Below are 12,086 nucleotides of genomic sequence, written 5' to 3'. Positions count from 1 at the left end.
CTTTCAACAAGGCAACTGGGGACGTGCACAGTTTCTGACTGATTACATTATCCAATGACTAATTTAACCCTAAATTGTAGCAGGCTTAATTTATCTGTGCATCCTGATCTGATAAAACACATCAATGTTCTTTCTTATCGTTTCACACTCACTTGCATGGTGGCTTATAGGTTAGGCTACTTGGCTACTGTACACGATAGGGTTTCCAATGTGACTTATGACAATGTGACTTCGATTGTAACTTATCAGCTTGAAGAACATAACCCCTACTCCTTTGTACATGGGTGAACCAGAGAAAAATCATTTACTAAATCCCAAACATCCATTTACAATATATAACACTAATATATTAAGCCATGTTATCATCAGAATGTTAATGATTTTATCTTCACGAAACTTCATGTGGTGACAGGAAAGGGCTGACCCAGATGTCTTTTCTCAGCATCTACCCAAGAATCTAATAATGTTAATGTATTTATGCAAAAGAATTTGAATTGAAAAGATATATCCAAAAATATATATATATAAAAGATATGTCCAAAAATATTCTTACTAGTTGTTAAAAATCGCTATTTTCATCGCAGATTTTGGCTGCAGAAACAGATTCGGAGTCATTGCAAAGTAAATACGGCGACATGCACAGTACAAGTGTATAAGTGTTATTTACAAAATATTTTAATAAAAATACCAAAACTGAAACACCATCAGATTTGTGCTTTTGCTTTGCATGACTCATAAAACCCAATCAGGAAGCCAGATGTGAGTATCTGCGTCTTCATTTTTAAAGTCCTCAGTCTGTCATTTGTCCTCACTAAAACACTACCCCAGAGTTTTAAAGTTGGTTGGCCTCGTTTTCAAACCTCTCCGTTTTAAGTCTTTGGATTCACCATTTTAGTCTGGAGGAGTAGTGCAAATGTAGCAAAATCTGTGTTTTAAAATGAAAACTTAGTAGTGTGGTTTAGGGCTATCCCCAACTAAGGATTTACATAGTCAATCAGAATCGTCAAGTCCTGCCTATAGTCGACTGATAGTGGAATTTTGTGTTTTTGTCGCTTTAATCTTGAAAAGCTGCAGAGCTGCAGTCTCTTTTTATTCAACTTACACTGTAAATTTCCAGCTAAACCGAGGCTTTTTCAAGACACTTTTCTTTCTCTCTCTCTCTCGCCTGTCATTCACCGTCTTGTGCAGAGTTTTATGTGCATTTCTGCTGCCGACAACCGCATGCACGTTGCGGCAACCATCCTGTTGTGCAGGATGTGGTTGCTGCTGTCTTGGTAAAAGACAGGATGTTTTGTAAAAGACAAAATCGCTTTGAATCAGGACTTAGGCTATAGAATGCTTTGTGAATGCAAAACTAAAAGTGAAAATTGTTTTTTTATCATTAGACAATCACAGATCATTTGGATAGATTGATCATTCTAGCCTTTTTTGTAAAAAGCAATATTAGCCTACACAATTAAACAGTATACCCAATCTTGATATATTGAAGTAACAATTTAAATTTACTTGTTTCTTGAACATTGTTTCTTGAGCATTATTAAAATCATGAACACAATTTACTTGGTTGATTACAAAAATGTATAAAACAAACATTTTGCGTAGATGTTTATAACAGATGGTTTATTAAAAAACTGAACTGCAGGTACAGGAGAAACATAAAGTAGGCTAACTAGAGAGACACCTCCCACCAAAGACCTCGGTTTTGACTTATCACAGTTGTATTAAAATACTGTACATACATCTACTTGGGATTTAGTAAGGAGATGTAAAAAAGAAACAAACAAAACGAAGAAGATAGATTCCTGACTGTCCTCAGACAGGCTGGCCACAGGTCCTGGCTGCAAACACTTAAATCACAGAGAAAAACATTTTGTGTAGAACAGCATTTACAAAAGCACGACACAATTAATGTGATTTTGTTGTTGTTTTCCTTACTGTGCATCAGTTCTCATATATACCACAATACCATGTCTGCACCATGTAACAAACATAAACATTCAATAAATCACATCATACAGTAGCGTGCTTTGTGATTGCAAAACATCTGTATTTTACAGGTGACTGTCATAGACTATCACACACATCAGCTGAAAAAGCAGCTTACACAAGTAATAAAAAATACACAAAAAGTTTTTAAAAAATAAAAATTAATCCTTACAAAATACATAATAACACTGAACACTACATTTGTTGACATTTTCGCATACATGTTGAATTTTTTTAATTTGTTACAGAGTGAGAAGATGTTTGAAGTTAGATGGGCCATGGTCAGAGTAAAAAATATCTTTCTCTCAGTAAAGTCTATGTTCCTAAAGAAGTATTTCAGCTTATTGTTTGGCATCTAGAGGATAGAAGAACTCCAAAACAACCCAGCCAACAGGTGCACTGTATTGATTCAGTTTATGGTGAATCTGTAGCATTTAATAGGATTATAAGAGCCTGCAAAGCTCACAGTTGGCAGGGAAAAAGAAGCCGTTAGCAATACCAAGAGACTGAACGATTCTTGAACAGACTGAATGGATTAATATGTAGTAATGTGCTTTTCTGATCAAATGTGTTTCTGAAGATGTTCCTCCTGTCTCTGTATACTTAATAAGGCATGTCCAATATTCATCCATCAAATACTTATTCAGCATCCTCCATCGTGTTGTCTTTTGTATTCCTTCTGGATCTTGTGGCTTGTTGAAGTTAATTTATTTATTGCACTTCTTTATCCCATATACAAGGAGAGCAATGGCGAAAAATATGAGAATACCAAATCCAATTCCCTAAAAAGTGACAGTTGACAGAGATTTGAGACAAACCAAGATATTCATCAACATAATGGGTTACACAATAATCAAACTGATGCTGCTACAAATCAGTTTCTGACATTGTGCCAAAAGATGTTTTTCTCACCTGAGACAAAGCATAATGCTTGTGTGAACGAGCCATGAGTTCTTCTGGTGAGTATCTTGTTGTATTTGATGGTGTGCACCACTTCAGATAAGTGTTATCTACAGAGACAAATGTGCCTGGCCAGTCTGTCATTGCACAGACAAAGTATTGGCCATCAAGAAAAACGAGAACCTGCCATACCAAGGGAGGGAGAATGCTGTACACACATTTTATAGAATGATTTTTGCACTTGCATTCATGGATTATCAACATCAGAAAAAAAGATATACAGGCCGGAATTACAAAAAATGCAGATGCAAATAGGCCATTCCATTGAGGATTGCAAGGGCAAGCAAACTCCACCTCCACTATCTTCTCTACAATAGCCAGGACAAAAGCAAAAAGCATATTTGCAACAACAGGGCTGTGTCCAAAGTCTTCCTGAAGTCTTGAGATCAGCCGATCTGTTGCCATAATGAATCCTACACACAAAGAGAAAAGCGGAGATTTAAAGCAAGAAAAAAACAAGCATTTAGGGGATGAAGATGCCTTAATATGTTTTTGAGGAGGGTTGATTTCTTTTGTCACAAGCTTCTCTTAATTAATAACACTGAGATGGACGGCAGAGCTCTACAGTACTGACAGTTTATATAGAATGTTGTTTATTTTTAGAATATGAAATCAGTCATCATGACAGAGGCCTAAAGCTGCTTGGACACTGCTCAGACAGCGCCCAACCAACACCAACATTCTGCAATTGGCAATAGGTGGTTTTAGTCTTTAAAATGTTCAAAAAACCAATTGTCAGTTCAACACTGCACAGAGAGCTACTGCTCAGACTTTTGTTGCCTATTTTTTCTTATTTAAGTCACAAGGTCGAGGCTAAATCACTTTTTTGCAAGTGGAAATCTACTCATTACTGGTTGTATTGGCCCTTTACAGGTAGGCCTATTTCAATAGGTTAAAAGGACTGGGTGTGTCATAGTCAGCCATAACTCAGATAACGCTCATAAATGAAATCAAGTCATTTTTTGAGATCCTTTCAGTCACAAAGTAGGAGGTGGAATCAGTTTTTTGGCAAGTGCAAAATAGGCTAAATGGGTTTTATTGACCATTTAAATGTATTTCCACTGGTAAAAAGGACTGGATTGGTTGGCACAGAGCAAGCAAAAATATTGTAGTGTCATGGGCTATGGATAATTGCAAGACAGACACTTCTTTTATTTTAATTATAGCCTAACCCAATTGTAAATCATGTTAATTAAAGACTACAGTCTGTTTTCCAAATATAAACAAGGATATTAAACATATGACTACCAAACACAAATACGGCAACAATAGACTGATTTTATTGCCTATAATAACGTTTTGTGCAGGCCTGATTAGTATAAACTGCAAACACTTCAATTGTGATAATTACAGCAGGGTTTTCAAAGTCTGAGACTGGGCATCCCCTCAGACAAATCTTGGGAAAAGGTGCAACCCCCCAAGTTTATTTGTTTAGTTTCGCTCAATTCCTGGATGTCTGTGGGATCATGATTATGTTATTTGATCTCAACAATTGAGGCAACAACTGAGGCAAAATAGCCTAATATCACTGTATGAAGTAACTTCAGACTACACAAAATAGATTAAAAAAGGTCAGTCCTAAGGCAGTTTAGTTTTTGACTCTGGTAATGTAGGAAAAACAGTACACCGAAACTATATTTCTGAACTCTCTCATTAACGAAGTCACACACAGCTATTCTATATGTTGTCCTTTTAATAACTTATATAATAACAAATGTAATAGGCTATTGTTTCACTTCCATTCACTGAGCCTCCCCTGAAACTGTTTGGTGGCCCCCTGGGGAGGCCCGCCTCACACTTGAAAACCTCTGCGTTACAGGAAACATTTAGCCTACATTTCACAAAGGCAAACCATTGCTGTTACCACGGACATAAAGTAATGCTTATTTGCATGCGTTGGCGTCTGTAGCTACCTGTCGGAAGCTCCGTCTTATACCGGACTCTTATCCAGTTTTAATCCACTCTTTTTCGTTACATTTTTTTATATCCTTTTTATTTAACTTAAGTTTTTAACTTGAGTTTTACGTGGGTTAAGGATTTTAGTCATCCGACATGGATTTTAAGCTAGATGACCGTAAAAACGCGATCAACGCTACTGATCGCAACAAAGCTCCGGTGACTATGCTAGCCGAGATAACTCTGCCCCATGAGGATTGCACACTCCTTAAGAAAGCGAACAAGAAGATTGCTGACCTTATGGAAGACATCCGACGACTTTCAGAGGAACTCAAAGAGAAAGATTCCCTGCTGACTGGCTTTATGGATGTGGCTTCAGTACAAGCCAAACAGATTGTTTCTCTTAGCGCAACCGCTAACATCCAGGACACCGTGTTTTGGGACCCCTCTACCCTTCCCAGGCTTTCCTCCTGCTCGACTCCGAAGCATCAGTCAACCTGGGCTGAAGTGGTGGTCCGTGGCTGCAAGAGAGGCTCGGATGGGGCTGCCTCTCCTCCGTCAATCGGCCTCTCCAACCGCTATGCAGCCTTGTCTAACGACACTCCGGTCCATCCAGCTGATGCACCTGCGGCTTCGAGTCTCCCTGATACGGATCTCTTTCGGCGCACAGTGCCTGCCGACACTGTTGTATCTCCTTCACCAGCTACATCTCCTGCACTGAGCCGCCGGTCTGCCGCTGGGCCTGATCGGCGGCCGTCATCCCGGTCAAAAACCTCCGCTTCCCGACGTAGAATCCTAAAGGAGGCTGTGCTCAGACTCTCCGGAGGCCGTCTCTACCCTGCACCATCGGGTAGCCCTTCTCTCAGGTCTGTTACTGCTACTCCAACACAACACTCGGCAGCTCACACACTCCATCCTCAGTCCGCACGCAGTATTGAAGCAGATTCTGCTCAGTCCTGCTCTGGAACCCCACAACCGGCATCTCCTCGTCCCCTTTTCTCCCCAACCACACTAATAATTGGTGACTCCATAGCCAGAAACATCCACCACGGCTGACATTTAAAAAAACTCCAGGACCTGATGCCGTCGCTCCCGTCCTCCATCACAAGCGTGATAGTCCATGTTGGAACAAATGACACAGCTCTTCAGCAGTCTGAGTTGACAAAATCAGATTTTAACCGTCTTTTTAACTTTTTAAAGCAGTGTGGAAAGTCCGTTTTTATCTCTGGTCCCATTCCCACAGTTGGTCGCGGTGCTGGCCGCTTCAGTAGACTCCTTGGTCTCCACGACTGGCTCCAGTCCGCCTGCAGGGCTCATCGTGTGTGTTACGTGGATAATTTTAATATTTTCTGGCAAAGAATGCCTCTTTTTAAGACAGACGGACTTCACCCAAACAAACGGAGCTCAGAAATGTTAGCTGCGCACATACAGCATGTGGTGCGGTCCACACATGACTTACGTGAATGAATAATCATTCATGCAGCACACCTGGACACACCACCGCTCACTGAACAGATCTCTGCCTCACTGCCACAAACAACTGTCTCCACCTGCTGGCATGTAAAGCCGTCTGCTCCCAGCGCTGTTCCAAAGACTTCTATTCCTGTCATCTTCACGCATAGACCAGTAAACTGAAACGTGCACATCCCACACAGAAATAATAGTAATCTCTTAAGGATTAGGACAACTGCACCAACTCCAGCACCCAGAACAAATTCATTTAAAATGGCTCTCTTCAATGTGAGATCACTTTCAAGTAAGACTTTTATCTTAAATGATTTTATCTTGTCTGCAAATCTAGATTTTATGTTTTTAACTGAATCCTGGTTGCAAATGAATGACTATAGCCAGCTAGCTGAACTGTGTCCGCCTCAATATGATTGCTTTAGTCAACCGAGGGTCAGTGGTCGTGGTGGTGGGCTAGTGAGCGTGTATAGGAAATATTTAAAATGTCATCAAGTACGCTGTGATGAATTTAACTCCTTTGAAGTTCTCACTCTTAAAGTTGGAGGGCTGCAACCTATCATATTTGTTATAATTTATCGCCCCCCAAAACCGCCTGGAGGATTTTTATCAGAAATTCCTGAATTTTTATCTACTCTGGTTTTAAATTATGACAGAATTGTTCTTTGTGGCGATTTTAATATTCATATTGATGACCCCAACAATGTTAATGCAACTGACTTTTTAAATATGGCCACTTCTTTTAACTTCAAACAACATGTCAAAGGGCAAACACATAACCGTGGTCATACACTGGACTTGGTTTTTACCCTGGGTGTCAGCATTTCCTCTGTGGAATTAGTGGACATGACCATATCTGACCACAGATGTATTGTTTTTAGCTGTGATTCGCCTGTTACTCATGCCGCCTCACCAAGCTCCGTGTGTTCTCGCTTCTTTAATGAACAAAGTGTTTCAAAGTTTTGCGCATTCTTTCAGAGCCAAAGCCAACACCTGTCTGATTCCAACACCGACAATCTGGTCGATCACTTCAATCATATCTGCTTGTCGTCACTAAATATTACTGCTCCTCTAAAGGTTAGGCCTACGTCTAAAGCTAGTAAGCAACCCTGGATAAATGACAGCATTCGCAGCCTAAAAAGGGAATGCAGGAAAGCAGAGCGCAGATGGAAAAAATCCAGTCTCCAAGTCCAGTACCTCAGTCTGAAGGATTTATTAATTAAATACAATAACATGGTTAAGGATGCGAGAACACACTATTTTTCTGAACTCATTACTACACATAAACACAATCCCAGGTTTCTGTTTAAGACTATAGATCAGCTGGTAAACCCAACCCCTCCTTGTGCCTCAGCTGGAAGTAATGATGACTGATGATGATTATTTTACCAATAAGGTGGTGTCAATCAGAGCCTCTATTACCCCCGCGGCCTCTTACTCAGAGGTTCCTCACCAGCAACAAGAGAGTTTTAACCAGTTTTATCCCATCGACTTGTCTGAGCTTTTAAAAACAGTATCACAAATGAGAGTGTCCTCCAGCCCACTTGATGTAATACCTACAAAGTTTTTACTGAAAGTAATAGATTCTGTTGGGCCCCATTTGATCTCTGTTTTCAACAGCTCCCTATCTACTGGTTGTGTCCCTGATTATTTTAAAACGGCTTGCGTGAACCCACTTTTAAAGAAACCTGGTTTAGATCCCTCCCTCCCACATAATTTTAGACCAATTTCAAAACTGCCTTTTATTGCAAATATCTAGAAAGAATTGTGTCCAAACAGCTGCTCACTGTACTGGAAAATAACAAAATATTTGTACTTTGTTTCAATCTGGTTTCAGGAAGTACCACAGCACTGAGACTGCCCTGCTTAAAGTCACCAATGACCTTTTAATGTCTGCTGATGAAGGCATGTGCTCAGTCCTGGTACTCCTGGACCTTAGCGCTGCTTTTGACACCATTGATCACAACATCATGTTAGACAGACTGAGGCACTGGGTGGGGATCTCTGGTACTGCCCTAGAATGGTTTTCATCCTACCTGTCAAATAGGAAGTTTTGCGTGTCTGTAAACAACTATGTCTCTTCATTCTGTCCAGTTAAATATGGTGTGCCTCAGGGGTCGGTCTTAGGACCCATTTTGTTTTCCTTGTATCTGCTTCCCCTTGGACATATTATCCATAAACATGGCATTTCTTTTCATATTTATGCTGATGAGACACAAATATACTTGCCCGTCAGATCCACAGACCCTGGAATGCTGAGTTCACTTACCGACTGCCTTTGTGAAGTAAAAAAATGGATGTCAAATAATTTCCTCCAGCTGAACTCAGACAAAACAGAAATCCTGGTCATTGCGTCCGAGCAGATGGCAAATCAAATACTGCCATCTGCTGGTTCCCTAGTAAATCACATTAAGCCTGTGGCAAAGAACCTTGGTGTTTGGTTTGATAGTAATTTAAATTTCGAGCAGCACACCACAAAGCTTGTTCAATCATGTTTTTATCAACTTAGAAATATAGCAAAAATTATCTATGAGAGAGATCTATGTTAACTTTTAAGGACACCGAGACCATTTTACACGCCTTCATCTCATCACGCCTGGATTATTGCAACAGCCTTTTCACCTGTTTAACCCAAAAATCTATTGATCGACTCCAGACTGTCCAGAACTCTAACCTAACCCTAACCAGAACAAAGAAATATGACCACATTACTCCTATTTTAGCTTCATTACACTGGCTCCCAGTATGTTTTAGAATTGACTTTAAAATTCTATTGATCACTTTTAAAACTCTTCATGGCCTCTCGCCTTGTTATATTTCTGACCTTTTAGTCCCATTTGCACCAGCACGTACCTTGAGATCCTTGGCAGAGGTCTGTTGTCTGTTCCAGAGTCTCGACTGAAAACTAAAGGGGACAGAGCGTTTGCTGTCAGGGCCCCGAGGCTCTGGAACAGCCTGCCCGAGGAAATCAGGTCGGCTGAGTCAGTGAACTCTTTTAAGTCCCTTCTTAAAACATACTTTTATAGGAGAGCCTTTCCCGATTTTATTTGACTTTATTTTATCCCTTTTATTTTATTGTATTTTACTAATTTTATGTTTATCTGTATTTTAGTCTTTTCAATGTTTTCATGCTTTTATCTTGTATTGTTTTTGTATTATTGTCTCTTGGGTATTATTGTCTTTACACTTGTTAAAGCACTTTGTAACTTCTTTTTGAAAAGTGCTCTACAAATGAAGATTATTATTATTATATTATTATTTGCTCGTTATTAGGCTAGTGTTTGATCCAGATAAAAGCAGCTGTAAGGCGTTTTCACACGGGAAGCGATTTAGGCGCCTCGTTTCAATGAGAGGTGAGCATGAAGGGAGGCACGCATTGCGACAGGCGTAGTGACAAGCCCGCCCCTGCCAGAGTTGAACTGACTTGACCTTTTTGTAGCCTACGCGACGTGCAGCACAAAAAGAAGATGGATGAGAGACTGATCCTCGCCGTGACTTATAAATAGGCTATATAGGCCTACGCGTTCACTGTTCACAGTTACCGGGACAATAACCGGAGGGCGTTTGCATGACTAGATTTATCAGCTAGGCTATGTGAGTATGAATAATATAGCCTATCAACTAACGCTACTGATAGTTTTACTGTAAGCTAGGCTATGAAAGAATACAGTGGCACAGAAGCTGTTGCCGTGGTTACTATCTTGACCGCCTTCCATTTAGCCTACTTGCGGAGCGCTTGTCTCTGTGTCTGTTCACATGAGAAGCGCAGAGCGACCCGTGGGGCCAGGCGACTAAGCAGGAGGAGTGTCACTTCCCGTGTGAAAAGACCTGTAGAGCTAGCCTATAGAAACTGGGTGATACAGTTTTAACACAATGGTCAATCAGATTTCGGAAGATGATCACTTTTCGGCATGACACCTGTCGCTTCCTCCAGCGAGTAATTACACCTTGTTAACCTACATTGACATCAGAGAAAGTTGTGCGCGCTGACGTTCTGCATGCGATTATAGTCTTGTGAAGGGAATGTTGCGGTTTATAGCCATTTAGAAAACGGCACACTTTGGTCAGACTTTCCACGACTCCACCCAACCCGGTGTCATAACTCCACCCGACACCGACAAACACAGACACCATCAGCATTTCTTAAAAAGTGAAGAAACTTAAATTTATTCAGAATATAAATATGATCTGTGACACCACAATGGTGGAACGAGCTACCACATGCTATCAGAGCAGCAGCGTCCCTCTCTAACTTCAAGAAGCTCTTGAAAACTCATCTCTTCCGAGAACACTTCCTCTTATAACACCTCTAATTCCTAACATCTTACAGGCACTTCCTGTGCTCTGGCCTTCTATCCCCTACAATTATCTTTTTGCCTATTGATTGCACTTTTTGTTAACTCTGAATTCTTTCCCTAGGTATATACCCAGTTCATGCGATAGCCTATGTGCCATTAGCGCTTACTAGTAGGCTATTTCTTGCTACTTTTATTAATATGTATTGTCAGCTGTAGATCTCGTGCTGTATTTGATGCTCTGTTGTGCCTCAAATGTAAGTCGCTTTGGATAAAAGTGTCTGTCTGCCTAATGAGTAAATGTAATGTAAATATAATGATGGGGTTATTGGATTTTGCACCATAACACCTAATTCAACTAATTAAATTTTATGTTATTTCTTATATCAAAAATAAAAGTTTACATTGTTATAGAACAATATATACATATATATAATAAAGTATATTATTTAATTTCACCTTTATAATGCCACAAGAAAAAAGAATAGGAAAAAATCTCCACTTTGTGTAATTTAAGACGTTCTCATACAAAAAAATAATTTCATCAAAGTTTTACCAACCTTAAGCTTGACCCGAGAATAGAAATGTAGCATACTCTTCTTGAAGACTGCCTTATGTAAGTGAAACTTTCAACTGTCTCTTATGTCTTGATCTTTGCATGCATGTTTTACAGTGGGAGTTTCCTTTCATTACCTTTTGTTAACCTCTCAACATTTTTGGCCTCGTCAAGTTGTTTTTTTCTTTTTGTTCATATCATCCTAATCAAATAATGTCAAACAAATTATACACTGTAATCTGAACATTTCTTTCTTTTTTTTCTGATAATCTGTAATTTGAGTGTTATCATAAATATCATAAAACACATATACAATATATAAAATATTATATATATGTGTGTATATATATAGTATTTTATAAATGGTATCTGATCCTGCAATTTTAATGCACCCTAGATATAGACTTATTTTCATCCAGACCAACTGCATAAATGTAAGCTGACAAATGGACTAAAGATCATGTCTGTGTCTTGCAGGGTGTGTGACAAGACATTTCCTGTAACTTTTCTGTTAACCCGACATCAGGATGGCATGACTGAAAGCAAAAGTAAAAGAGAACAACACAAACATTTACAAAGTGAATATAACAGACAAGCTTTTACAGGAATAAACTTTATTCTGGATTTTATAATAAGCTATTAGAAAAAAAGACCAATATGTTCTACTGCCTGATAAAACAATGTAGCACAAAACATTTACTGAGATTGGTTGTGTATAGGTTCAATTCAATTCAATTCAATTCAATTTTATTTATAGCGCCAAATCACAACAACAGTTATCTCACAGCGCTTTTCATAAAAGAGCAGGTCTAGACCGTACTCTATGATGCTATTTACAGAAGCCCAACAGTTCCCACCAAGAGCAAGCACTAGGCGACAGAGGCAGGGAAAACCTCGAGCAGAACCATGGCTCAGGGTGGGCGGCCATC

General features: G+C 39.5%; 1 long non-coding RNA gene across 1 annotated transcript; it reads right to left on the bottom strand.

Annotated features, from left to right (window-relative positions):
* Window positions 1–1,599: 1,599 nt before the first annotated feature.
* On the bottom strand, window positions 1,600–11,288 carry LOC119909536. The gene is made up of 3 exons (XR_005445473.1): window positions 11,162–11,288; window positions 2,899–3,359; window positions 1,600–2,768 (listed from the first exon to the last, which is right to left on the bottom strand). It is a non-coding gene; the product is annotated as an uncharacterized LOC119909536 (long non-coding RNA).
* Between the last annotated feature and the right edge of the window lie 798 nt (window positions 11,289–12,086).

This window comes from Micropterus salmoides, unplaced genomic scaffold (assembly GCF_014851395.1).
Source record: "Micropterus salmoides isolate LMB-PRFRI ecotype aquatic unplaced genomic scaffold, ASM1485139v1 Ms_hic_scaffold_18, whole genome shotgun sequence".
Taxonomy (NCBI): Eukaryota; Metazoa; Chordata; class Actinopteri; order Centrarchiformes; family Centrarchidae; genus Micropterus; species Micropterus salmoides.
This window is presented reverse-complemented; position numbering and strand designations above follow the sequence as displayed.